General features: G+C 45.1%; 1 protein-coding gene across 1 annotated transcript in view; it reads right to left on the reverse strand.

Annotated features, from left to right (window-relative positions):
* TMEM132D (transmembrane protein 132D) overlaps positions 1-27021 on the reverse strand; it is an 880461-nt gene that overhangs the window by 290744 nt on the left and 562696 nt on the right. The gene's annotated exons all lie outside the window — the stretch shown is intronic.

A 27021-nucleotide genomic window follows, 5' to 3' on the forward strand; every position in this document is an offset into this window, starting at 1 on the left:
CGAAATAAAACAGCCTTGTTGCCCACACAAAGCCTGCCTGGTGGTCTCTTTACACGAGTGATGCGCCTAACAGTAAAAGGTCGCCACAGGTGACAAAAACGGGCATCTTGATGGTTTTATCCAATGACTGTATTTTCCCCACAGGCAGCCACAATCAATATCCAGTTACAAGTTGAAGCCTTAGCCAAGCACATGGCTGCAGCTTTCAATAATACATGCCACGGTCGTAGCCTTTAACTGAGGAAACTTCCCAGATTAGGCAGGTAGCCTTACAAAACCTTGTGGCTTTGGACATTTTAACAGCGTCCCAAGGGACAACTTGTGCTTTGATCAAAACCGAATGTTGTGTGTATGCTCCAGACTAGTCACACGATATCACCCAGGCTACGAAAGCTTTAGACACTCACGTCTCTGCCACTGATGCACTATCAGTCGCCCTCTCTCGGCTTGGTTCCAACAGCTGCCCAGTTCCTGGAAAGCCTTCCTGTTTAGTTCACTTGGAATATTTACTACTTTGCTTTGCTGTTGTGGAATATATTGCGGTTGTGCTCTTTGTGTAGGAGTGCAAGACGGGCTCACTCCATTCTTTCCTAAACCGGACACTTGTTAATCTTCCCGATATCACCTTTCGTTGGAACTCAGAGTTAGGAAGGACCCTCAGCATACCAACGCTCTCTGACCAAGCGTCTCTTTACCCTGAATGAAAGAGACCCTAATACTTAGGCAGGACTATCATCACCCCATTCAGCCTGAAGAAGTTATGGAAGATGGATCTTCGTCCCGCCGTAACCCTTCGGATGAAGGGTCCTGTTGTAAAGGGTCGGGGGAGGTATGTCAGAGGAATTCAAACCAGAGCGACTCCATCTTGAGCGAGGGCTGGGAAATGAGGCTGCACTTGCTGGGCTGCGTTCTCGGAGAGTCAGCCATTCCTGGCCTCTAGATGTTCACAGTTAAGGGAACAAATTAATAACGTTTACTAAACAGACCCAGACTTGGGAGTGTCCTGATGTCCTGATATCAGGAGAACAAAGGCATTCCTAACTTTGCATTAAAGATAATAATATCGATTCTTGCAAAATATAGTACTTAAGAAAATTAATCTTTATCACACACCCTTGTAGCAGAGCACGTCTCCCCACATATCCCAGCATTGTACCGAGTGTGGGCGCCTTCCTCTTGTTACTTTCGCGAGCGTCCTAGTCTATCTGTGGAGCAGCTGTGCTTTCACCACTTTACTTCTTATTTTATTTTTCTAGCATCGGAGTGAACAGGCAACCTATAGAACGGGAGAAGTTTTTGCAATCTACTTATCTGAAAAAAGTCTAATATCCAGAATCTACAAGGAACTTACACAAATTTACAAGAAAAAAACAAACAACCCCATCAAAAAGTAGGCAAAGGATATGAACAGGCCCTTCTCAAAAGAAGACATTTATGTGGTCAGCACACACATATAAAAAAATCTCATCGCTGATCATTAGAGAAATGCAAATCAAAACCACAGTGAGATACCATCTCATGGCAGTCAGAATGGCCATTATTAAAGAGTCAGGTAACAACAGGTGCTGGAGAGGATGTGGAGAAATAGGAATGGTTTTACGCTGTGGGTGGGCATGTAAATGAGTCCAGCCATTGTGGAGGACAGGGTGGTGATTCCTCAAGGATCAAGAACCAGAAATACCACCTGACCCGGCCATCCCATTAGTGGGTATGCACCCAAAGAATTACAAATCATTCTACCACTTTACTTTCTGGATAAACTTGCTTTTGCTTTGCACTGTGAACTTGCCCTGAATTCTTTCTTGTGGGAGATCCAAGAACCTCTCTTGGGGTCTGTATCGGGACCTCTTTCCTGATTGGTTTTTCTCCTTTCCCTTCCCCCTCCTTTCCCTCCCTCCCTCCCTTCCTTTCTTCCCTCTTTCCTTCCTTCTTTCCCTCTTTCCCTCCCTCTCTCCCTGTCTCAACTGGGCATATTCTTTTTGTCCAGGAAGGTTCCACCATGCAACCAGGATTGTGAACGACTGTTAGACATTTACAAAAGCTTAACTATGTGGATATCTGTGCTCTTGGAAGTATTCAATAACAATAGCATTAGAGATAGAATGCATTAAGTTAGTCTATTTGGGGGAGATGACTGGTAAAATGTACGAAACAAGGAAAATAAACAACATGAATTTTAGATATCTATGAGAATAAATAAAGATGTGCCAAGAGCAGAGTTCCAGGCAAGGGGACACAGGGTCTGAATGAACCCAAACTGTTCAGGCATCACTTCCGAATAGTTCAGAAACACAGTCCCATCCCGCCAGCCTCCCTCTTCTCCTCCCCGTCGCTGAGTCAAATAGCAATCAGGGTGAGCAGGGATTGACTTGGGAGCTATGTGGAGAAGCAGCAGCACTGCAGTTGAGATTGGGCAGGTTTTGCTCAGAGGACAGAGGGCCATCAGCAGGAGAAAGGCACGGGGCTATGTCAGACTTGTGTGCCTGCATGCATTCTCAAAATGGGACCTGCTTGTAGTTTAGTTCTGCCCACGGGTGTGGTGGCTATTTTGTGTTTAGCATGGGTAAACCAAACATCCTCCTTCCCTGACCTGCTTGCCATCATCCATTGTATAGAGGGGAATGAACAGGGAAGCAGGGTAAGGACCCCAGCCTCTACATGCAGCTCAGATACCTCCTGGCTGACTCCACAGGTGTGGATCTGGAGGCATCTCTGGGTGGTCTATTCTTGCACAGAGAAGATGGACAGCTCCTTCCCAACGCAGAGCGTTCTCATTCCCCAATAACGCTCACTTGTGCGGAGTCATTTGTGCATTGAACTCAAAATCTAAACCTTTCCACCAGAAGGGAATGCACTTAAACAGATGAAGTCAAAACTGCTGGCCATAAGCAGCAGCCTGAAACGTGCTTTCAGAAGACAAGGCTCCGGCTCAGCCCAGGCACAGACAAGGACCCTCTCCTTCAGGGCCGAGGCTCAGGGACCTGAGAACTAAAACTCAAGTGAACCTTGCAGGCCTCCTCAGCAGACCTCGGGCCAAAAAGGAACATCTTTTCCAAAAGAAAAAGATGAATCTTATTTTAAGATTCTCCTGCATCTATTGCAAACACTAAACTTTATTGGGTATTTTTTTAAATGTGCCAAATGCTGCTTTAAAAGCTTTTTATGTCTTACCTCCTGTAATCTTCACAGTCATCCCATGAATAAGGCGACGTTACCACTCCCAGTTTGCAGGTGAGAAGTCTACTCTCCATGAAGCTAAACATGTGTCCAGGGTTACCCAGCTAGTGAACGGAGGAGTCGAGAGACATAAGTGCAGAACGTCCACTCATGATTTCTGCCTAAAATGCCCCACCTCTTTTTCTAGTGCACGAACAGGTGGGCTTACAAGAATGAAGACCACTGAAGCACCTTTCTATCCCTGCTATAAATGCAGGGAAATACATTATACAGAGCTTACCTGTGACCCAGAAACTGATATTCATGCTTCAAATAAATTCTGCAGAAGCAAAGCTGGCACATTTTTGTCACAAGAGACTTTGCAATTAGCTTTGCCTTTAGAGTCTTCTACCTCTTTAAGTCCGATAATGTGTCTATAAATCAAATGAAGTTGTGGAAACTACCATATTAGAGAGGAGAGCTTACCATTCATTTGGAGAGATCAAGAATAGACATTCTGGACTCTGTACATCAAGGCAGATATCACTGACCTCTGAGCGTGAGAACTATTTACAGCTAAGTATTTGAGATGCAAGTCAATGCATCTTAAAGCTACCTGTTTTTTTTTTTCCAGAATAGAAAATCAGCGTAGTAGGAGAGGTCCTTAAAAAGCATGCCAACAATCAAACCTCACTCTGCAGCCGCCTACACGGGCAACTGGCTGCCAGCGCCTGTGTGAGTGCTTAGGGTAAGGTGGAGGCGTGGGTGGGGGAAGAGGAGAGTGAAATTCTATTTCCAACTTAAGTTTTTCCAGAAGGTACTCTAAAGCATACATTGGTAAAATTTTTAAAACAAAAAAGTGAAGTCAGAGAGAAGGCGAATCAGTATCTGAACGACCCTTTCCTTGGGAGATAATCTTCTCGAAATTCAGAACACATTCCAAAGGTTATCTGACGGAGAGGTATTTATTTTTAGGCAGGAAATTATGGTGGACAGTGTCAGCATTCCACTCAAATCTCTGCATTTCCCTTTAAAAAGCTGTTCCTGTGTTCCTGCACCCTGGCATCAACGTGTGCTTTTGTTCTTAACAATCTGTACCTGCAACTTTCCTTGATGACTCTCAGTTTCTGAAGCCTCCTTGCCCACAAGCACAAAGAGCCTAAGGCGGCTGAGCATTCCTGGCCCTGGGAGGGGCCTCCCACACAGTCTGACGCTGGAGGTGAAAGCCCTGCTCCCACGCCTCTAGCTGGGTCAAAGGCAGCAGGGCCCCTTCCCCTCCGTAGCCCCCGTGGGATCCGGCTGAAGCTACCCTGCGTGCGATTTCCTCTGAAATTTCAGTGGGTTCTCCACCCATTCCCGTCTTACTTTCCCTCAGCACCCACTGGCTTCTCCTTCATAAATCAGTTGCCCACAAATCCCAATCTCAGAGTTTGCTTCTAGGGAAACTAAAAGGATTTTTAAAATAAGGAGGATACCAAAGCCCATTAACAAATGCTACATGAAAGATTCTGGCAATAAAAAAGAAACGAGGAGGGCACGGTGACTTACGCCTGCAGTCCTAAGACTTTGAGAGGCTTAGGCGGGAGGATTGCTTGACCCCAGGAGTTTGAGACTATTTCAGACAACATGGTGAAACCCTGTTTCTACAAAAATTAACCAGGCATCGTGGCATGTGCCTGTAATCCCAGCTACTTAGGAAGCTGAGGTGGGAGGATCACTGAAGCCTGAAAGGTCAAGGGCAGTGAGCTGAGATTGTGCCATTGCATTCCAGCTAGGTGAAAGACTGAGACCCTGATAAGGAAGGAAGGAAGGAAGTAGGGAGGGAGGGATGGAGGGGGAAGGAGGGAAGGAGGGAGAAAGGAAGGAAGGAAGGAGGGAGGGAGGAGGGAAGGAGGAAGTAAGGAAGGAAGGAGGGAGGGAGGAAGGAAGGAAGGAGGGAAGGAGGGGGAGGGAGGAGGGAGGGAGGAAGGAAAGAAAAAAGGAAGAAGGGAAAGGAAGGGAGGGGAAAGGAAGGAAAGAGAAGGGAAGGGAAGAAAAGGGGAGGGAATTGGAGGGAAGGGGAGGGAAGATGAGGGAAGGGGAGAGGAGGGGAGGGAAGGGGAGGGGAGGGAAAGGGAGGGAAGGGGAGGGAAGGGAGTGGGAGGGAAGGGAGGAGAAGGGAAGGGGAGGGAAGGGGAGGAAAGGGGAGGGGAGGGGAGGGGAGGGGAGGGGAGGGAAGGGGAGGGAAGGAGGGGGAGAAAGAGAAAGAAGTGAGTGAAGCAGCAAGGAGGCCATTATTTCAGGTCCCAAGAGGTGCTAGCTCCACTTTGAAGGCTCTTCTGGACTACGCCTATCGTTCTGGGCACTGGCACTTTGGAAATCTGCATCAGACATGCCCACGGGCTACCAACGTTCTCCCAGTGGAACAGCTGTTGTCCTCCTCTCCCGCTGCTGCCTTCCATCTCATTTTCAAGATTAAAGTCAAGGTATTACTCAAACAAACTGTTTCCTCTTAGACATTATCACAGGATTAAAGTTTTCCATTACTGACATCCTTTTTCTGACTTGTTCATGAGCATTTTCCATATAAAAACCTTTCATTATGAAGTCATATATGCATGATCCTTTTTAATGTATGTACTTTATAATGAGATTTTTGTCATCATAAATTTGTCTTCTCCTGTCCTCTATTTCTACCTTATAATACCCTGAGGCCTGGTAATGGAGTCATTCTGGAAAAACAAGCATGGAAAGTTGTGGCCTGAGCCAAGTCGAGCTGCACATCCTTCTTTTGCTTCTGGGTTCATTGCTCTGTTTTCCTTTATTTTCTTCATTCAATCATTCAGTCACTCCAGTGACATTTCTGGAATCCTTGTTGCTGGTTGGTCACTATTCTCAGGGATGGGGATGTAGGGTTAGAGATTAACCAAAGAAGATGAAGGTCAAGGTGGCCTGGCACTGGCTCCTGGCACTGGCTGCTGGGACTGGCTCCTGGCACTGGCTCCTGGAACTGGCTGCTGGGACTGGCTCCTGGGACTGGCTGCTGGGACTGGCTCCTGGGACTGGCTCCTGGGACTGGCTGCTGGGACTGGCTCCTGGGACTGGCTGCTGGGACTGGCTCCTGGGAGCTGGTTCTGCTCTCTCTCCCCAGCTCCACACGCACTGACATTACTTCCGTAGTTTGAATTTGGCCATGGTGGAGTATTTAAACTATAAGAATTGACAGACACCTCAAATCAGGGCTTCTTTATTCCAGCTCCCAGAGGACACTGCTGGAGACTGCCACTTTTTAGAGCATACAGTTTGCAGGGAAGGTGGACATTAAATACACAATCACATCAACCAATGTAAATTGGCAACTGTAAGAGAAGATGAAGAGCAGGGGTATTTGGTGAAATAAGAATCCATCTCAGAGGACCTGAGTGTAGCCAGGGAGGCCAGGAGCAGTTTCTCAGAAGAGGCCATGCTTGGGATGTGATCCCCATGAAAAGTGGGTAGAGGCAAAGGGACTTCCAGGCAGAAGGAGCTGTAGGCACAAATGCTCTTTTGCTAGAGGGAGGAAAACGGACCAGAAAACCAAAGACGAAAAAGCCCAGGTGGCTGAACTACCCAGAGGGCTTGTTAATGAGGCGGAGCTGCGGGGAGAAGAAATTTCAAGCCTTTTTTTAAATGTCCATCAGTATCGCAGTGGTCAAATGTGAAAACAAAGTGTCACCAGATGAGTGGACAAACAAAATGTAGTATATCCACGTGATGGCACATTCCTCAGTCAGAAGACGGAAGAAAGTTCTGAGTCGTGCTGCTGCATAAATGAACTCCGTAAACATCATGCTAAGTGAGATGCGGCAGACACTGTATGACTCCAGTAACATGAAACGTGGACAGGAGGCAAATCCACAGAGACAGAAAGTACATTTAGAGGGGCTGGGGAGGGAGACAAGAGGGCAGTTGCTGATAGTTAGTTACAGGGTTTCTGTTTGAGGTCGGGAAAAAGTTTCAGTGGAGGTGGCGGTGCCACATTGTGAATGTCATTAATACCACTGAATTGGACACCTAAACATGGCTAAAACGGCAAATTTTAAGGACATTTCAAGTCTTTTAAGGTCACATTGAGCGTTGTCTCTTTCACAGTCAGCAAACTGGCCAGTTACATCCCAGCCATAGCTTGTTTATGTGCAGCTCCTGAGCTAAAAATGGATTTTATATTTTTGAACTTGAAAAAAAGAATATGCAGCATAAAAAGTATACGGCTCACAGGGCCTAAAATATTGCTATCTCACCCCTTCCAGGAAAAGCTGGCCAACACCTGGCCTTTGCTATAAAAGAAATGGGAAATGATTAAAACTTTAAAAATAACCAAATAACATTTATTTCAATATGAAAATGCTTGGGAATGGCTTCGCTAGGAGACATTATGAGGTAATCAGTACTTATTCCCACTGAGAATGAGTGAGTTTAAATTTAGGAGTTGACTTGAGAGTATTCCGAACAAGAAGAAATGAAAAATAAATGGAAAGGGCGGAAGCCACAAAGGAACTGGAATGAAAGTTGCCGTAAAGGTAAGAGTTCCTTATGACTTGTTTGTATACATAATAAGAAGTACAAAATGGTCTTAATTTATACGAGAAAAAAATTGGCCGAGACAAATTATAAGTTGTTGTGGTATTAAAAAAAAACCTGAAAAAACAAAACCCACCTTTTTTTCAGATGAGCTAAGGGTCCTCTGAAACTGTTCACAGGTCAGCAGAGGAAGGAGCATTCTTCATGACAGGGAACCACTGCTTGAGCTGCAGGGCACCTGTCCACCCAGTCCCTGCGTATGTTTAATAGCCACCAGCAAATTGTCACAGCCAGGGACACACCCCGCAGCCTCCAAAGAGAAGCTGGGCTTGCTTCGTGTCTAAGATCCCTGGGTGAGTCTAACTACTCTTAGGGGGTCCTTGGCCAGCGTGCATGGGCTTCTGGTCAGAAGTCATCATTTCTGTTCTTTCTTCCAGCAGAAAATGCTTTTTTCTGCACTGAGATCTTTCATGTAAAGACCCAAAGCTGGGTTCAGTGAGGATACAAAGCACCAGGTGGGGGGTATTCTTGAGGCATGGGTGGGTTCATGATAGAGACGAGAGGGCCAGGCAGGGATTCTCTGCTCTTTTCACAGTGGGATGGTGGGACAGGCTCCACCTGAAGCTTGTACACACCCACCTTCCATCTGATCACCCAGCTGGGGATCCTGGCCAAGGGATGCTGAGTGGGTTTGCAATGGGAATGCTTCCTCTGGAGGGGTGAGGATCAGGAAAGGCTGCTGTCAGAAAGTCAGTCCAGACACGGATGAGGTCAGCATGGCTTCCAGCCTATTAGCCGAGCCATTCCTGACCTGTTTCCTGGATGCCTCCCACTGTACAGCTGTGGCTTTTCCTGCCTTGCCCCGATAACGAAGGTGGCTGGTAGAGCCTGTGCCTTGACACGTGGCCCCTCCTTGTGTAGGCTCACTGCTGGGGTCTCCTGTGGAGCACCCTAGTCTGAAAAGGTGTGGCCAAGCAAGCCGCCAATCCGTGAACAGGGGCGCTCTCATCTAGAAACACAAATGCAGCTTCCTGCGCTCATGGCATCCTGGGGTGCTCCGGGACATTTCCACCTGCAGAGCGGCCCCAAGTCTTCCACATTCAAACTGATGTCCACCGAACGGCTTTAAGTGAGCGGCCAATGGCTTGAAAACATCATGGTGTACTAAACACTGGGGTCTATTGGGGGGAAAAGGGGAGGGCCAGTGGGAGGGGGAGGTGGGGAGGGATAGCCTGGGGAGAAATGCCAAATGTGGGTGAAGGGGAGAAAGCAAACAAAACACACTGCCATGTGTGTACCTATGCAACTGTATTGCATGCTCACATGTACCCCAAAACCTAAAATGCAATAAAAAATAAAAAATAAAAAAATAAAAAAAAAAGAAAGGAAAAAAAAAAAAAAAGAAAACATCACGGTGTTTGGAGTGCTGGGAATGCACCAGAGGCAAACCGGAGAGCCAGAGTGGATGCATGCAGAGCAGGTGACATTCAAATGAAGTGAGACAGCAGGGGAGACACAGGCGAGCTTGCATGGACAGCAGCGGACCTGGGAGGACTGAGGCTCATGGCGTTTAGATATGAGAGTCTGTTTAGGTCTTTCTAAGCTCCTGTTAGACTCACAACTTCCTGCACAGGGTCCTTCTCCACTGGCCACTGCTTACTGCAGATGTGCAAGGGAGCAGGCATCACACTGGTATTCACTGTGCCGGCCCCATCATCACCAAACTTTTAAAGCATAGAGAGCAGCGTACTCTGCAGAAATAAAGGGCAAACGGAGAAACTGGAAGCAGGAGAGACATGTGAGCAAATACAGGGGTTTTTTTTGAGTCAGAGTTTCGCTCTTGTTACCCAGGCTGGAGTGCAATGGCGTGATCTCGGCTCACCGCAACCTCCGCCTCCTGGGTTCAGGCAATTCTCCTGCCTCAGCCTCCTGAGTAGCCAGGATTACAGGCACGCGCCACCATGCCCAGCTAATTTTTTGTATTTTTAGTAGAGTCGGGGTTTCACCATGTTGACCAGGATGGTCTCGATCTCTTGACCTGGTGATCTACCCGCCTCGGCCTCCCAAAGTGCTGGGATTACAGGCGTGACCCACTGCGCCCAGCCCCAGGGTTTCTTGTGTCTTAGGATGAGTTATGTAATGTGCCACTGATATAAAGTGAGACCCCATTCAATGATCTCTTCCCACTTAGTGTTTGTAACTCAAATGTCCATCACAAATATGATCGTTGGCTGCTGCTTCTAAACGCAATGCAATAGCATGCAAGTATCACACAACTCGATTGCAAAGGGATATTTGGAATCTTTTAAAAGGTGTCACATTGAATCAAAACAGTGAGTGGAACGTTGGCGAAAACCACTTGCACCACTCGGTCCCCACATTAAATGACTGACAAACAAGAACGTGGTGGAATTAAATATGTTAGGCTTCAAAAAAGAGGCAAAGCAACAAGGATGATGACAGATTTGGCACCTCAAAAACACGCCACGTGCCTGACAAAAGCTCCAGATCAGCCTTTTAGAAAACTTGATGAGGACACAGATTACTTTTTCAAAATCAATCAAAACTGAAAGAGTTTCTGTTTACTTATTTATTTATTTTTCTGAGAGGTTGTTTCTCCCACCTAATCCCTACTGGTTTCATCCAGGCTCTACCTAGGAATAAACCCGTGGTTCTAATTATGCCTCTTGCTTAAGACGAAATACCTTATCTTTTCGTTTTCAAGTGTCATTTCTAAAGATGGGTTCCCAATCTCATCTTGTTTATTTCTATTTTGATTACACCCTTTCAACTTCTGTCTTGCATAGAGTGACTCTAACTCATCTTTCATGGATACCTATTATTCCTGGGTAAAGAGGGTTTCCAACATTCCGAAGTCAAAGAAGGTGGGGCTGTGGGGGAGGGATGAAGAACTGGGAGCCTCAAAAGAGAGGCAACGTTCTATTTAAAAGTGAAATGTCCTTGAAGTCCTCCTGGAGAGGCCCCCATCTACCCGCCCACCCACGTCTGAAAGTGTTTTCCACATGTGAGCTGGAATCGCTGCTATAGACAAATACAGAAAGAAAATAAAGCTAACTTTCATCTCTACATCATGACATTTAAAAATAGACATATTCGCCTGGAAATGAAGAGATATTTTATTTTTATATATTTCTTTTATGTGGGGAGTTTTTTTTTCCCTATAAAAACATCCAAATTGTATGCCACAGACACATTAGCATTCCTGCTAGAGCTGCAGACTGAGATCACATCTTGTCTGCATAAACAGGTATCTGGGATAAACTCCTCTTTCTGCTCAGCATCTGTGATGAAGCCCTAGATGAAACTTGGGCAGAAAACACAAAATCAGAATACGGCAGAATTGGCAAGGAAGGTAAGGAAACCAATTATACACAATTACTTCCTGAACAGCTAAATCTCTCCTCTTCAGGGACTGGAGAAAGGGTCTGTCTCTGAAGTGGCAGCTCTGCCTGCAGACTCCTTCGACCCTCCAAGTTTAACTGACAATTGCACACGGTACAGCATTTCCCAGTTGACTTTGTTCTCGAGAATTTTTAATTAGAAGTTTTTCATCTGCCGCATCTGGCAACTCAGTGCTTCTTCTTATACCCCTTCCTCCGTTTCTGTGTATTTTGTTAATATTTTTAGAGGAAACACACTAGGAACACTCCATCTACGCAGGATGTGTCACCAGGTCAAAAGAAGGCAGGTCTTCTTGACAAGGCTTTTTGGTGCCTACTCTTAGGGAAAGTGATATCTTAGCTCACATGTGATGATGCTGGACTGTCTCCAGCAAGCAAGTGAGCTTGTGTCCCCAAAAGTCTACACCTGACAGCTAAATTGCCAGGGGACTCTGAAGCACATAAAATCTAACACTGTCAGCTCAACACTGAAATAAATGATGAGCAAAGACCATTCTTCCTTATCTAGCCACAATCTCTTCAGGCGTGCGGCTGAATGGCTGGAGTAAAAGAAATACTTTACATTCATGTGAGAATGCAAACAGGATTATTAATTGATAGTGACAATCATTGCTAAAATCTGCTACTGCTTTTCTCAGCTCCCATCCGACGTGACAAATTAAGGTGCTGAAAGGCTCAGATGTTTGGTTCTTTTGTGGTGAGAAAAATAATTCTAATATGTATCTAGTTGATTCCTCATATGAAAGAGATGATTCTGTTTCTTTAGGCTTAGCTGTTATATTCCCAGGTGAGAATGCTGTGCCACATCTATGATCAATACATAATTGTGTTTCAGCCTTCAGGTGCTCAAGGTCTGAGGTTGAAGAATTAATTTGCTGGTTGAGGTTAATAGAATGTCAATTAATTTCTTGGTATAAATGTCAATATATTCAGTTAAGCCTTGTGATTTAAATATAATTAAAGATAAACTTTAAGTCAATGTTGCCTTTTTGGTTTTGGGTATGGTGAGTCATTTGCTAAAATCTCAGAAAGCCACAGGGAAAAAGAATTTAATCAAGAAATTTGTTTTTCTCATACAACCAGTTAGGTATGTTTGTTATCAGTTTCATGTGAAGAAAACCGACTGAACTGCGTGTTTTAGCTCAGGCTTCGAACATCCATCTATTAACCTTAACAGTTCATGTCACGACAGGAGTTCTTACGATGTGGAAAGTCATTCGTTCACCATGAGCACTCTCAAGATAAGATACAGAATCCGCAGTGAAATGGAGCGGTTGAGCAAATGCACTCCAGAGTGAATTACACTTGGAACGGAATCCTGATATGATTTAGTTGTGTCACACAATACTTAACTCCTTCATCCGCAGGTTTTTAAACAATGAAATGGTCAGTATTGTAACTCTGAGTGATGGTCAGGCCTCTGGGTATAGTGTGCAGATGGTGCACTGGACAACACCAGGTGGCATCACTGACACAATGTGGCACATCTTTAAATTGTTCAGTGTACAACCTGTACAACTGTATGAGGCAGTCCTAGCACTCACAGTGCTGATGAACTGAGGTCATTTATGTAAAGTATTTAGGACTCTGCCCATGCAAAGCTTGCAGAGGGATTTGGGGAGACATATAGTGTAATTTTGTAGTTGCAACTGGGAATCAAGCCTGAACTAAGTTTTTTTAATGTTGATGGGGGCTGAGGTGATGTGAATTGCTATTCCCAGGAGAGTTATCCCACTTTATCTCGCTTTGTCTAGCACTGGATTCTGACGTCTCCTCTCACCATGGGCCCTTATACAAAACCTGAAGGAGCAGAGCTCTGACTCCTTGAAGAAGAGGTCTTCATTGCAGGCATCATTACTGCACCTGTTATGACCACAACCGGAAGGGTCTCTGTGCTCACGGACACCACATTCCAGAGGATGTGAGAGCGCTGACGGAAATACACCGAAGGGGAAACTCAGTCTCAGCCACACTGGAAAGGGCGGCTTGTGTTTATCCAAACATTTTCCACTTTCATTTGTTGCGTCAGATGGGAGCTGAGAAAACCACTAGTAGATCCAGCAATGATCCTCACTATCGATTAATAATTCTATTGCATTGTCAAATGAATGTAGAGCATTTCATTCTATGCTGGCAATTGAACTGCATCCCTCAAGAGATCGTGGCTAGATAAGGAAAAACAGTCTTTGCCCATCATTTATTTCAGGATTGAGCTGATGGTGTTAGACTTTATGTGCTTCGGAGTCCACGTGCAATTTAGCTGTCAGGTGTAGCTGTTTGGGGAAACAAGCTTGCTTGCTGGAGACGGTCCAGCACCACCACATGTGAGATAACATACCACTTTCCCTAAGACTAGACATCAAAAACCCTTGTCGAGAGAGAATGTGTCATAAGAGACTTGAATAGTTCTATCCAAAGCTAAGGCCTTAGGAACAAATTAGAGAATAGTAAATGCCTGTCCTAGGAGGGTTTCTTGAAAGCAGACCCTGGGGTGGCATTTTGGATGCGAGATGTTTGTTAGGGATCATCACATGTCAAAGGAGGAAGGAGGAACCAGGACAGAGCAGGGGGAGAAGAGACCCCTTCTGCACTGAGGTGCAAGCCCAACCAAGCCCCTGTCACCCTGGCAGGGAGCCCTGGAGCCAGAGCTGCATGTAAGAGGGTCCCAGGGGGCTGAGGCAGATGGGTCTTTATATCTTACCTCAATGTGTCTGTCACTGTGTGTGTGCTTCTGTGGAAAGGGCATGACCTTGGATGAGGCAGCTTCTGGCACTGGAGGTAGACACTGGTGTCTGAGATGAGCCAAATGGAAGCTGTCTGCTGACCACACATGCTGTGGTGGGGCAGCACAGCCCTGCTGGACAGGGAATCTGGGCAGCACATCTCTTTCCCCCTGCAATGTCTACCCAGCACTGTCCACCCACCGCCCACACCCACACCTACTGAGAGAGCAGGCCCTTTAAGGGCAGTTCCCTAAACTTCAGTCCCTCAAGGTTTGATGTACTCATTCTATAGTTTAATAATTCATATAAAAATAATAATTCTTAAAAAACCCTCACAGGATATTCTCATACCATCTTGCATATTTTGTTTTAGCAAACACAGTCTTAGGGAAAAGCCCTGTGTTACGTCTTGGATCTGTGTCCCCACCCAAATCTCATGTAGAACTGTCATCCCCAGTGCTGGAGGTGAGCCTGGTGGGAGGTGACCAGATCGTGAGGGTGGATTTCTCACAAATTGTTTACCCCAGCCCCTTGGTACTGTCCTCGCAACAGTGAGTGAGTTCTCATAAGATTGCGTGGTTTAAAAGTGCATGGCCCCGCCCCACTCCCTCCCTCTTGCTCCTGCTCTGGCCATGCAACATGCCTGCTTCCCCTTCACCTTCCACCATGATTGAAAGCTTCCCGGGACCTCCCCAGGAGCTGAGCAGATGCCAGCGCTGTGCTTCCTGCACAGCCTGCAAAACCACGGGCCAATTAAACCTCTTTTCTGTATAAATCGCCCAGTTTCAGGTGTTTCTTTATGGGAATGCAAGAATGGACTAATATACCGTGTGAGCTCTAGGACCGGGGCATCTCTGGGATGCTCCTGTCGTGAGATCTGATTCAACAGGCATTAACTGACTCTTCTACTGTGTAAGGAGCCACAGTATGGAAAGACAGGGCCAGGTTGGCTGTGAGAGAGAGGCAGGGCAGGGTTCCCAGGAAGGGGTGAGAATCCCTGTGCAGAGAACAAATGGCCCTGTTTCTTGGGGAGCCCCCCACACACAGATGAGCTGTAAGCAGATGGGATGACTCTCTAGGAAGGTTCTATGGTTTTGAAGCTTAGTTCACACTATGCCAGGTGGGAATGCTTGCCTGCTTACAAAAGAGCTGCAAAATGGTCAGTAATTGTAACTCTCTTTAAGTGATGGTCAGTCCTCTGGGTATAGTGTGCAGATGGTGCACTGGACAACTCCAGGTGGCATCACTGACACAGTCAATGTGGCACATCTTTAAATTGTTCAGTGTACAACCTGTACAACTGTATGAGGCAGTCCTAGCACTCACAGTGCTGATGAACTGAGGTCATTTATGCAAAATATTTCAGACTCTGCCTATGTAAAGCTTGCAGAGGGATTTGGGAGACATATAGTGTAAAATTGTAGTTGCAATCAGGAATCATGGGGTGAGAGGACAAGGATCTTCAGCCTCAGAGACAATGAATGGACCATGCCACATCACGCTGACAGCCACTGGAAACCAACCGCACGGAGGACACCAGCTGAGGACAGGGTGGCCCATTTGACAGATGTGCCCAGCAAGACCTGCACAAGACGACCTTCATCCAAGGACTAAACATGGTGCTGCAGAAGCCTCCGTACAACTTATGTCTTCATTTGTTTGTGCATAGAATAAAGCGTTTCCTGTTTGTGGGATTTATTTACTTATTTGCTCATTATCTGTCTGTCTGTCTATCCATTCATCTATATACTTGTCACTTTCAGGTGGCTGGTGGCTGGCGGAGAGAGGTGGCATGAGAATAAACACTACACACGTTTGCTTACTTGAGTGTCCCTGGAAACTTTCCTTTAGGGAACTTCCTCTCCCTGATCCATGTACCCCAAAGTGGTAGTCAATTCCATTACAGGTGTGGGCATGAACCTGAGCTGTCCCCAAAACCCTGCCCTGCCAGTCTTCCGAGTCCTTTGGGAAGTACAGCACTGGTGTGGATGCCAGGGGAGCAAGGGTCTCCTTCAGGTGTGATGGGCTTCAAGGTCAAATGGATGAAGTTGCTTGCAGCCATCACGGTGGCCAAGAGACTGAGTGGTAGCCAGAGGCAGAGAGAAGTCCTGGGGACATAATTGAATACCTGGATGCAGCCAGACCCCTGATCTCAGTCCCAGGCCTGGATATTTCTATGTTTTTAGTTAGATAGGTTAGGGAAGCTGTTTTTTCCCTTCCCCTTCCCTTCCCCCTTCCCTTCCCCCTTCCCTTCCCCCTTCCCTTCCCCCTTCCCTTCCCCCTTCCCTTCCCTTCCTGTCCCTTCCCTTCCCTTCTCTTTTCTTTTCTTCTTTTCTGAAGAGTCTTGCTCTGTCACCCAGGCTGGAGTGCAGTGGCAAAATCTTGGCTCATTGCAACAACTGCCTTCCCAGTTCAAGCAACTCTCCTGCCTCAACCTTCTGAGTAGCCAGAATCACACGCACCCACCACCATGCCTGGCTAATTTTGGTTTTATTTTTACTTTTTTTTTTTTTTTTTTTTTTTATGGAGTCTTGCTCTGTTGCCATGCTGGAGTGCAGTGGCGTGATCCTGGTCATGCTGGAGTGCAGTGGCGTGATCCTGGCTCACTGCAACCTTCACCTCTTAGGGTTAGGTGATTCCCCTGCCTCCACTTCCTGAGTAGCTAAGACTACAGGCACGCGCCACCACACCTGGCTATTTTTTTTGTATTTTAGTAGAGATGGGTTTCACCATGTTGGCCAGGATGATCTCAATCTCCTGACCTTGTGATCCACCTGCCTTGGCCTCCCAAAGTGCTGGGATTACAGGCATGAGCCACTGTGCCTGGCCAATTTTTGTATTATTAGTAGAGACAGGGTTTGACTATGTTGGTCAGGCTGGTCTTGAGCTCCTGACCTTAAGTAATTCACCCACCTCAGCCTCCCAAAGTGCTGGGATTACAGGCATGAGCCACTGAGCCTGGCCTCTTTTGTCATTTCTTTAAAACTCGGGTTGCTGTTGTTTGTAATTAAAATACCAAGTAACACTCCTGGGATCTGTCTGGTGGCTCAGAGCTGAAGAGGTGTAATGCCTGTCACATAGTGAAAACTCCAACTGAAGATCTACATATGCAAACTGTCCGTGTGTGTGCGTGTGTGTGTGTGTACACATTACAAATACATATGCATATGTGCACGCATCAGGTATAATTATGCCTTATACATATGTCTGTATATCCGCGTGAAATATTCCTTAACCCCTTCCACATTCTCCATTCCCGTTTGAGCTTATACTGTGTCCTCTAACCACGTCTTTTGCATCATCACTCTGTTCGTTTGTTTAATTTAAATATCTATTTGCATATTGGCTTCTTTTAGCAGCAAGTGACTGCTTTGAGGATAGGAGTCTCCCTCCCTCCCTCCCTCCCTCGCTCCCTTCCCTTCTTCGTTCCTTTCCTTCCTTTCATCTGAACTGTTACTTATATTTTTTACACTCAGCCATACAGACCCATATGTTCTGGGTCTCCCATTGATGAGCATTCAGTGATTACATGATTCAGTGACTGTGGGCAGCGTTGCAAACTGTTGACTCAAAATCCGTTTCCTCTTTCCTCCTCACCCACAGAGACCAATTCATTCGAGTTGTCAACATTTCCACCAAAAGAAACGCCAAAAGGCTCTAACGTGAGGTCAGGTGTATATTTCTGGCCAATGATCCGTACACAGAAATCTATTTCACATTATTTTCAGAAAACAAGTTATTTGCCAGATAAAGAGGTGCAGTTTTAGAGGCTGTGTATGCCTCTTACCCTCCCTCCTTCCTCTTTCCCACCTGGAATACTGATGTGATACAGGAGGCACGGGTGCCATTTTGTGACAGTAAGACGGCACCACAGAAAGACAGGAAGTCGACACCTCATGGTATCGCGTTCAGCCATGATACCAGCCACCTACATCTTCTTGTCGGCGATACACAAACCCCAGTGTGTAAAGGCTATTTCACTGGGACCTTTGTTCTACGCAGCTGACTGCCATCCGAACAGCATAGAGGGCACATGCCTCTCTCTGTGTCTGTGCCTATCTGTGGAGTCTGTGTGCAGACCTGACAGAACACAGGAAACAAAGCTGGGAAAATAATGCTTGTCTTTCTACACAGAACCTGACAGGGAGCTCACTGCCCACCTACCTAATTGACGCTCCATCTCTTAGAAATTTCGCTTGATTAAACCTTTCTGTTCCTCATGCTGTTTTATTTTAAATTAATTTGGATATCAGTCCTGCTGTATTCACAGTCTGACATCTCAGTCCTGTCAGGTGCATTAGGTAGGAAACATGTCACTCCTCCTATGGAACACTACATTCATCTTTTCTAGAATGCTTGAGGATATGATGACAGGAATTGACCATCAGGTCTAAAATGCTCATGGGAAGCTGGGTCTCATCAGCAGAAGCTGGTTGCCCCTCTGTCTTTTATCCTTGAAACATCCCACCTAGCCATCGAGAGGCTGCTTGGGGCTGCCAGAGGCTAATTTGCAAAGATTGCTTCGTGATGAAAGGGACATGAGACACAACAATTGGATTTTTCAGCAGCAAAGAGAACAACTGAAGTACAAACTGTCATCGGAAGCTACAAACAGGAAAACGGAGGGGAGAGGCTTCTCTTAAAGAAGAGATTAAAGCCCGGTGAGATCAAGCAGTCTTCCTGTGCTTGTAAGCTCTATCTTGCTGTACACATAAGGATGTGGTCCTGGGGAAGGGATCCCAAATTCAAATGCTGCGGAAGCCAAGTGGGTTACACAGTGGGATCACAGCCAGAGGGGGACAGTGGCTGGGTGGGAGCTGGGCCAACTGCGGCCCAGATTCATGGGGCTCCCCCACCCAGATCCACTTGTCATTCTTGGATAGAATATAGGGTCAGTCTCTTCTGATGTTTTTTTCAGGAGAAAGTCACAAATGCAGTTCTCAAACACCAAAAGCCTTGATTTTCAAACACTGTTAACAAATTCAAATTTTCTTAAAAACATCATGCAGGCCAGGCCGGGCGCGGTGGCTCAAGCTTGTAATCCCAGCACTTTAGAGGCCGAGGTGGGTGGATCACGAGGTCAAGAGATCGAGACCATCCTGGTCAACATGGTGAAACCTCGTCTCTACTAAAAATACAAAAAATTAGCTGGGCGTGGTGGCGCGTGCCTGTGATCCCAGCTACTCGGGAGGCTGAGGCAGGAGAATTGCCTGAACCCAGGAGGCGGAGGTTGCAGTGAGCCGAGATCACTCCATTGCACTCCAGCCTGGGTAACAAGAGCGAAACTCGGTCTCAAAAAAAAAAAAAAAAATCATGCAGGCCAAACAAACATGCCTTCATACAGGAACTGGCACAAAGTCCTCTGGTGTGCAACATCTTCAAAGGGACTTGGGGAAACACTGCATCCGTTCTTGCCCTAGAGCCACAACAGTGAAAGATTTTTAAAGAATCTTCCTTATTTTCATAAATCCATGGTTCCCAAAATGAGGCCAGCCTGTTTGGTCTTCATGTGAATGAATGAATTGCCCCTTATAGTGGCAGCTCTGCCAGCCTTGAGGCCTGGTGGGTGGTGAGGCTGGGATTCAGAGCCCCTTGCACACAGAACAACATGGATAGTCAGGTTCATTGATGAAGGGCCTCGACTGGGTTCCGGTCTTAGTGTTGAAGGTGCAGTATTTCCCCTTCAGATTTTACGAGTTCACATTTCTTCATAAAGACTTCTATTCACAATAGTGAAGATATGGAATCAACCTAAGTGTCCATTAATGGATAAATGGATAAACAAATGTGGTTTATAGAGACAATGGAATATTAGCCATAAGAGAGAATAAAATACTGTCATTTTCAGCAACATGAATGGAACTGGAGGTCATTATGTTGAGTAAAATAAGCCAGGCAGAGAAAGACAAATATTGCATATTCTCACTCATGTGGGAGTGTTCATAGTGTCTCTTGTGGAGGTAGAGGGAAGAATAATAGTCACATGGGGCTGGAAAGGGAAGGTGGGAGGGGAGATTAAGAGAAGTTGATAAATGAATACAAAATACAGTTAGAAGAAATATCTTCTAATATGTGTTAGTACAATAGAAAAATTATAGTTACCAATAATTAATTATATGTTACAAAATAGCCATAGGGGAAGAATTGTAATGCTCCCAACACAAAGAACAGATAAATGTTGAAGTGACAGATCCAATTAGCCTGATTTGATCATTATGTTGTTGTGGGTACCCCCAAAATATGTACAACTATGACAAGTCAATGGAAAATACAAAACACTTCCTAAAACAAAGTCACACTGACTAAGTTTTCAAACATATTACATTTTAAATTATTGTTGTTACTGTAGTGATGACGATGATAGGGGTGGTGGTGATGATGATGTTGGAGACAATGATGATGGTGGTGACGACGATGGTGATGAGCATAATCATGGTGACAATACGATGTGAGGATGGTGATGATGATGATGTGATGATGACAATGATGGTGGTGACAATGGAGATGATGATGTGATACTGATGATGGTGGTAATGATGATGTTGGTGACAATACTGATGTGATGATGATGACGATGATGATGATGATGGTAGTGGTGACAATGGAGATGATGATGTGATACTGATGATGGTGGTAATGATGATGTTGGTGACAATACTGATGTGATGATGATGACGATAATGATGATGATGGTGGTGACAATGGAGATGATGATGTGATACTGATGATGGTGGTAATGATGATGTTGGTGACAATACTGATGTGATGATGATGATGATGATGATGTGATAATGGTGATGATAATGATGGGTGGTGATTATAACGATGATGATGACAATGGAGATGATGATGTGATATTGATGATGGTGGTCATGATAATGTTGGTGACAACAATGATGATAACGATGTGATAATGTTGAAATGATGACACTGGTGATGATGATGGTGATGATAATGATGGTGTGATACTGATGATGGTGGTAATGATGATGTTGGTGACAATACTGATGTGATGATGATGATGATGATGATGTGATAATGGTGATGATAATGATGGGTGATTATAACGATGATGATGATAATGGAGATGATGATGTGATATCGATGATGGTGGTCACGATAATGTTGGTGACAACAATGATGATAACGATGTGATAATGTTGAAATGACACTGGTGATGATGATGGTGATGATAATGATGGTGTGATACTGATGATGGTGGTAATGATGATGTTGGTGACAATACTGATGTGATGATGATGATGATGATGATGTGATAATGGTGATGATAATGATGGGTGATTATAACGATGATGATGATAATGGAGATGATGATGTGATATCGATGATGGTGGTCACGATAATGTTGGTGACAACAATGATGATAACGATGTGATAATGTTGAAATGACACTGGTGATGATGATGGTGATGATAATGATGGCAATGATGACAGTGACAATTCGATGTGATGATACAATGATCATGATTGATGATGGTGATGATGATGGTGATGAGTCTAATCATGGTGATGATGATGATGTGATAATGAGGATGATGGTGGTGGTAGTGATTATGATGATGATGGTGGTGGTGGTGACAATGGAGATGATGATGTGATACTGATGATGGTGGTAATGATGATGTTGGTGATAATACTTATGTGATGATGATGATGTGATAATGAGGATGGTGGTGGTGGTGGTGATTATGATGATGATGATGGTGGTGGTGACAATGGAGATGATGTGATACTGATGATGGTGGTAATGATGTTGGTGACAATACTGATGTGATGATGATGTGATAATGGTGATGATAATGATGGGTGGTGATTATTACAATGATGGTGATAATGGAGATGATGATGATGTGATATCGATGATGGTGGTCATGATAATGTTGGTGACAACAATGATGATGTTGATGATGTGATAATGTTGATAATGATGACACTGGTGATGGTGACAATTATGATGTCTTGATAGGAACAATGATCATGATTGATGGTGGTGGTAATGATGATGGTGATGATGATGTGATGGTGATGATGATGTGATGGTGATGATGATGGTGATGGTGATGATGGTGATGGTGATAATGATGGTGATGGTGGTGATGATGGTGATCGTGATGGCGATGGTGGTGATGGTGATGGTGATGGTGATGATGATGTGATGGTGATGGTGATGGTGATGATGATGGTGATGGCAATGATGGTGGTGATGATAATGGTGATGGTGACAACGATGATGTGATCATGGTGATGATGATGATGGTGGTGGTGATCATGATGATGAGGTATTGATTAGAACTGGAAAACATGGAAGTCTATACATAGCTGTACATATCTGCTAAACCTAGCTCAGTGTGTGGTGATATCAAGAGACTTTCCGAGTCTCATCTGTCCCCATGTTTCTTGCTGTGTCACAGCCATGAGTTGTGAGGCATGATCTGGGGATGAGATACATGCCACAGCCCAGGTCCTGAGATGCCAAATTCTTGTTGTTGTGATAGTTAGCGTGTGGGCCAGTGAGATGGTAGTTTTATACGTCAACATAAGTTGGCTAAGGGAGGTCCAAGTAGCTGATAAATGTTGCTTCGGGGTGTGTCTGTGAAGATATTTCTGAAATGAATCTAGCACTTCAATTAGTATCAGCAAGAAAACAGGTTCTTCCTCAGAGCCTCTAGGAGGAACTAGCTCTGCCCATAGCTCTCCTTTAGTCCAATGAGACTGACTTCAGACTCTGACTCTAGAACTGCCGGAGAGTACATTTGTATTGTTTTAAGCCAGGGGTCCCCAGTTCCTACACCATGGATCAGAACCAGTCTATGGCCTGTGAGGAACTGGGCCGCATGGTAGGAGATGAGCAGCTGGCTAGCAAATGAAGCTTCATCTGTATTTATAGCCTCTCCCTATTGTTCACATTACCACCTGCATTCCACCTCCCGTCAGATCAGGATCCACAGTGGCATTAGATTTTCCTAGGAGCGCAAACCCTGTTGTGAACTACGCATACAGAGATCTAGGTTGCATGCTCCTTATAAGAATCTAACGCCTGATGATCTGTCACTGTCTCCTGTCTTCCCCAGATGGGAACATCCAGTTGCAGGAAACAAGCTCAGGGCTCCCTCCACTTCTATACCATGGTGAATTGCAGAATTATTCCATTATATATCACAATGTAACAATAACAGAAATAAAGTGCACAATAAATGTCATGTGCTTGAATTATCCTGGAATCATCCCAAAGCCCCACGGATCTGTGGAAAAACTGTCTTCCACGAAACTGGTTCCTGGTACCTAAAAAGTTGGGGACTGCTGCTTTAAGCCACCAAGTTTGTGGTAGTCAGTTACAAAGGTCACAGGAATAAACCAGGAGATGGCTTGCTGTTAGAGAGACCGACGTCCTAGGTTGAAGCCTGGGATAACACGCTATTGCAAATACGTAGAAAGTCAGGTGCTGAGCCCCTGTGCAGGGGTGTGCATTCGAACACGATCACTTGAAACAGGCCCTGTAAAACGTGACAGTGCTTCATCCTTGATGTAAACAAGTCCTTCCAATGGACTTGATTCACCCCTACCCCACCGTGTGACCCTCACTCCAGTAACAACTGCATTGAAGTGAGAAAAGTTTGGGCCTCATAAAAAGTTAGAAATAAACTAGGACCCTGCTCTGAGCATCATAATTTTATTTAAAAAAATTTAATAGCAGACGGGCATGGGGGCTCATGCCTGTAATCCTAGCACTTTGTGAGGCCAAGGCAGGCAGATCATGAGGTAAGGAGTTTGAGACCAGCCTCACCAACATGGTGAAACCCCATCTCTCCTAAAAATACAAAAATTAGCTGGGCATGGTGGCGCACACCTGTAATCCCAGCTGAGTTTGCACCAGCTCACTGCAGTCTCTTGCAACCTTGATGGAGCAAGACTTCATCTCAAAAAAATTAAAAAAAATTAAAAGCAGGCAGGAAGCGTGTTTAAAAGTGGGTATGCCAATATGCACTTAGTTCTTATGTTCAGTGGGTTCATCTGTACTGCATTTATTCAAAGTCTGGAGAGAAAAGACCATGTGCATCCTCAAAAACCCCAAGATATGAAATAAAGCCAAACAGTGTAATAATTTTGGTGAAGTAACATTTTGGAAAAATGGACTGATTATCATCTGATTTCCCATTCTTCCCTTTGCTCCACTGGGGCAGAGAGGCTACTTGGCGCTAAGTGCTTCTGGGAAGGCAAGAAAAAAAATGAGTCAATTCCTGGCTTGTAAACCCTAGGGCCTTAGGGAAATACCAACATCATATATAAATAAAAGAAATAAAGAATAAAATGGAACGTATGAGTTTCCTCACTCCCCAAAGAGCAAAGATGCTATCTTAGTTTAACTTGCTAACCAAATACCACAGACTAGTGGTTTATAAACAACAGACGTTTATTTCTCAGCATTCTTGAAGATAGAAGGTCTGAGATCAGGGTGTTAGTGTGGTCAGGCAAGGATTAGGGCTGTCCTGGCTTGTGGACAGTGCCTGCTCACGGTAACCCTCACATGTCGGAGAGACACAGAGAGAGAGAGAGAGAGAGAGAGAGAGAGAGAGAGAGAGAGATCGCCTCTTCTAGTAATGACTCTAATCCTATCATATTAGCCTCCACCATTATGACTTCATTTAACCTCAAGTACCTTTAAAAAGCTCTATATCCAAATATGGTCACATTGAGGGTTGGGGCTTCAACAGATGAATTTGGGGAGGGACACATTCAGTGCATAAGAGACGCCTTGGGCTGGGAGTGGAAGGGGACTCAAAGGTGAATGTAGAGGGGGATTCAGAGGTCTCTGTGCTGAAAAATGAGAGGCTGGAGCCCAAGGGAGCAGGTGGAGGAACAGAGCTGCGGCACAGATGTTCAGCCTTGTTTTGAGTAAACAAGGTGCCACCAGGGCTGTGCCAGACATTTTATTGAGGCTGCCTGTGAGTACTTGCTTCCCTTGACAGCCACAGCATGAGGCCTTCCAAGTGGCCAGCAAGGACACCAAATTCTTCTCCAAGACTACTAGACACAGCTTGCCCTCCTCCATGTAAATAACCCGCCGATCCAACAATATGTCGAGAAGCCTCAGAGAAAGAGGATGGAGGCCGGTATGGGGGCAGTGATTTGGTAGACACTGGTGCAAGAATGCTACTTGGGTGGGGCTTAAGGTCACTCCTCCGAGAACAGCTCAGCCACAAGCCATGAGAGGGGAAACATTTCTAGCTACAGGATGTCAGAACAGTCCCTACCCGGCACTCTCCCTACCAGGCCACATCTGTCAGGGACCTGACCCACTGTAAACACTTCTGTTAACCATGTGCTTGCATGGCAGACCAGAGGAATTTTCAGAGTGGCATAAATCTCAGCTACAACACTCTGCTCGGGGAACTTGGGCTCCAGTACAGCTTTCTTCATTTCACACCATTTCTTCCACAACAAATTCAACAGTAATGTGCCACTTTACGCAAGGGAGATGATAAATCAACATCAAATACATTATGCTCGGCCTTATAATAATTCAATAAATTATTCAGTACAGCAGTTAGTAAACACAGATCCATTTACAAACAGCCCACTCATGAGATTTTATGATTCGGGCTAAACATCTGTGGTTGTGTCTACACCGCAGACAAAATTGGCGCTTAGAACAGTGGTTTATGATGTTGGGTGCATGTTGGGAATCATCTGTGTAATTAGCTGATACTGATCTTGGGGTCCCACCCTCAACAGAGTCTCACTTATTTGGTTTGGGGTATGCACTGAGTGTGCCTTGGTATTTAAAAGATTCCTCCCATGATTCAAATGTAAAGCAGTTAAGGGCTGCTGTGTTTTGTTTTGTTTTAGCTGTAAAGGAAATCAAACCGGAGGAGTTAATCTTAGGAGATTTGTGGAGCAAGCATGGAGAGTACGCCAGTTAAATCACTTGTCCCCAACCTTGACAGCACAGTAGAATCATACCAAGGCATCAGAACATACAGCAAAGACATAGCATGACTCATGGGTCTGCATCCCAGAAATATTGATTCTATTGGATGTTGCCTAGTACCAGGATTTCAAAAGCATCTGGGTGACTGCAGCATGGAGCTCCTGATTTAAACTGTGGTTCTCAGCTCACTCAGCATTTTCAAATAAGCTGAGTTTTACAAACTCATGTTTGAGCCCCAGCTCCAGAAGTTCTCGTTTTAAGTTGATCTGGACCATAGCCTTGACAATCATTATGTTTAAAGCTTCCCCAGGAATCTTACAAGCACCCAGAGTTGGAAACTGGTGTTGAACATTTTAGGGTGGATGCAGCAATGCTTGGTTGGAACCAGGCTGAGAATGTGATGTTAACATTTCGGAGATAAATGTGGGCATCAGGACTCTGGTTCCTAGAGAAAAAAGACAGCTATAACTTTTCAGGGGGAAATACAGTAATCCCATTTTTAATAGAAAGGGGACACAGGCCCTGTATTAGTCCATTCTCATGCTGCTAATAAAGACATGACCGAGACCGGGTGACTTATAAAGGAAACATGTTTAATTGACTCACAGTTCAGCCTGGCTGGGGAAGCTTCAGGAAACTTACAATCATGGCAGAAGGCGAAGCAAACACGACCTTTCTTCTTCACATGGTGGCGGCAGGGAGAAGTAGAACGAGTAAAAGGAGAAAAGCCCCTTACAAAGCCACCAGATCTTGTGAGAACTCACTATCATGAGAAGACCAGGAAGGTGGCCGCTCTCATGATTCAGTGACCTCCAACCAGTTTCCTCTCAAGACACATGGGGATTATGGGAACCACAATTCAAGATGAGATTTGGGTGGGGACACAGCCAAACCATATCAGGCTGAATTTGTAAGTTTAAGTCCTAACCCCCAGTACCTCAGCATGTGACGACTTGAAGACAGGGCTTTTAAATAAGTAATTGAGGATAACAGAGGTGATTAGGGTAGGGTCTGTTAAAAGTAAATTACAGCGGAGCTCTGAGGAGACAGAGTGGTTAGGCTTCATAAGTGGCCTTAACCTTGCTTGGTTTGAAAACATAAACGAAACTTAACTTGAGCTATTTTTTGTAAATGTGTGTTAAAAGAAAAACAGAACTTAAATTCAACCAGTCAGAAGCAGCCAACAGATAAACAGCTAGGGACTTTCCAATGGAATGGAGCAAAGAAGGCA

This window comes from Callithrix jacchus, chromosome 9 (genome assembly GCF_049354715.1).
Source record: "Callithrix jacchus isolate 240 chromosome 9, calJac240_pri, whole genome shotgun sequence".
NCBI classification, from domain to species: Eukaryota; Metazoa; Chordata; class Mammalia; order Primates; family Cebidae; genus Callithrix; species Callithrix jacchus.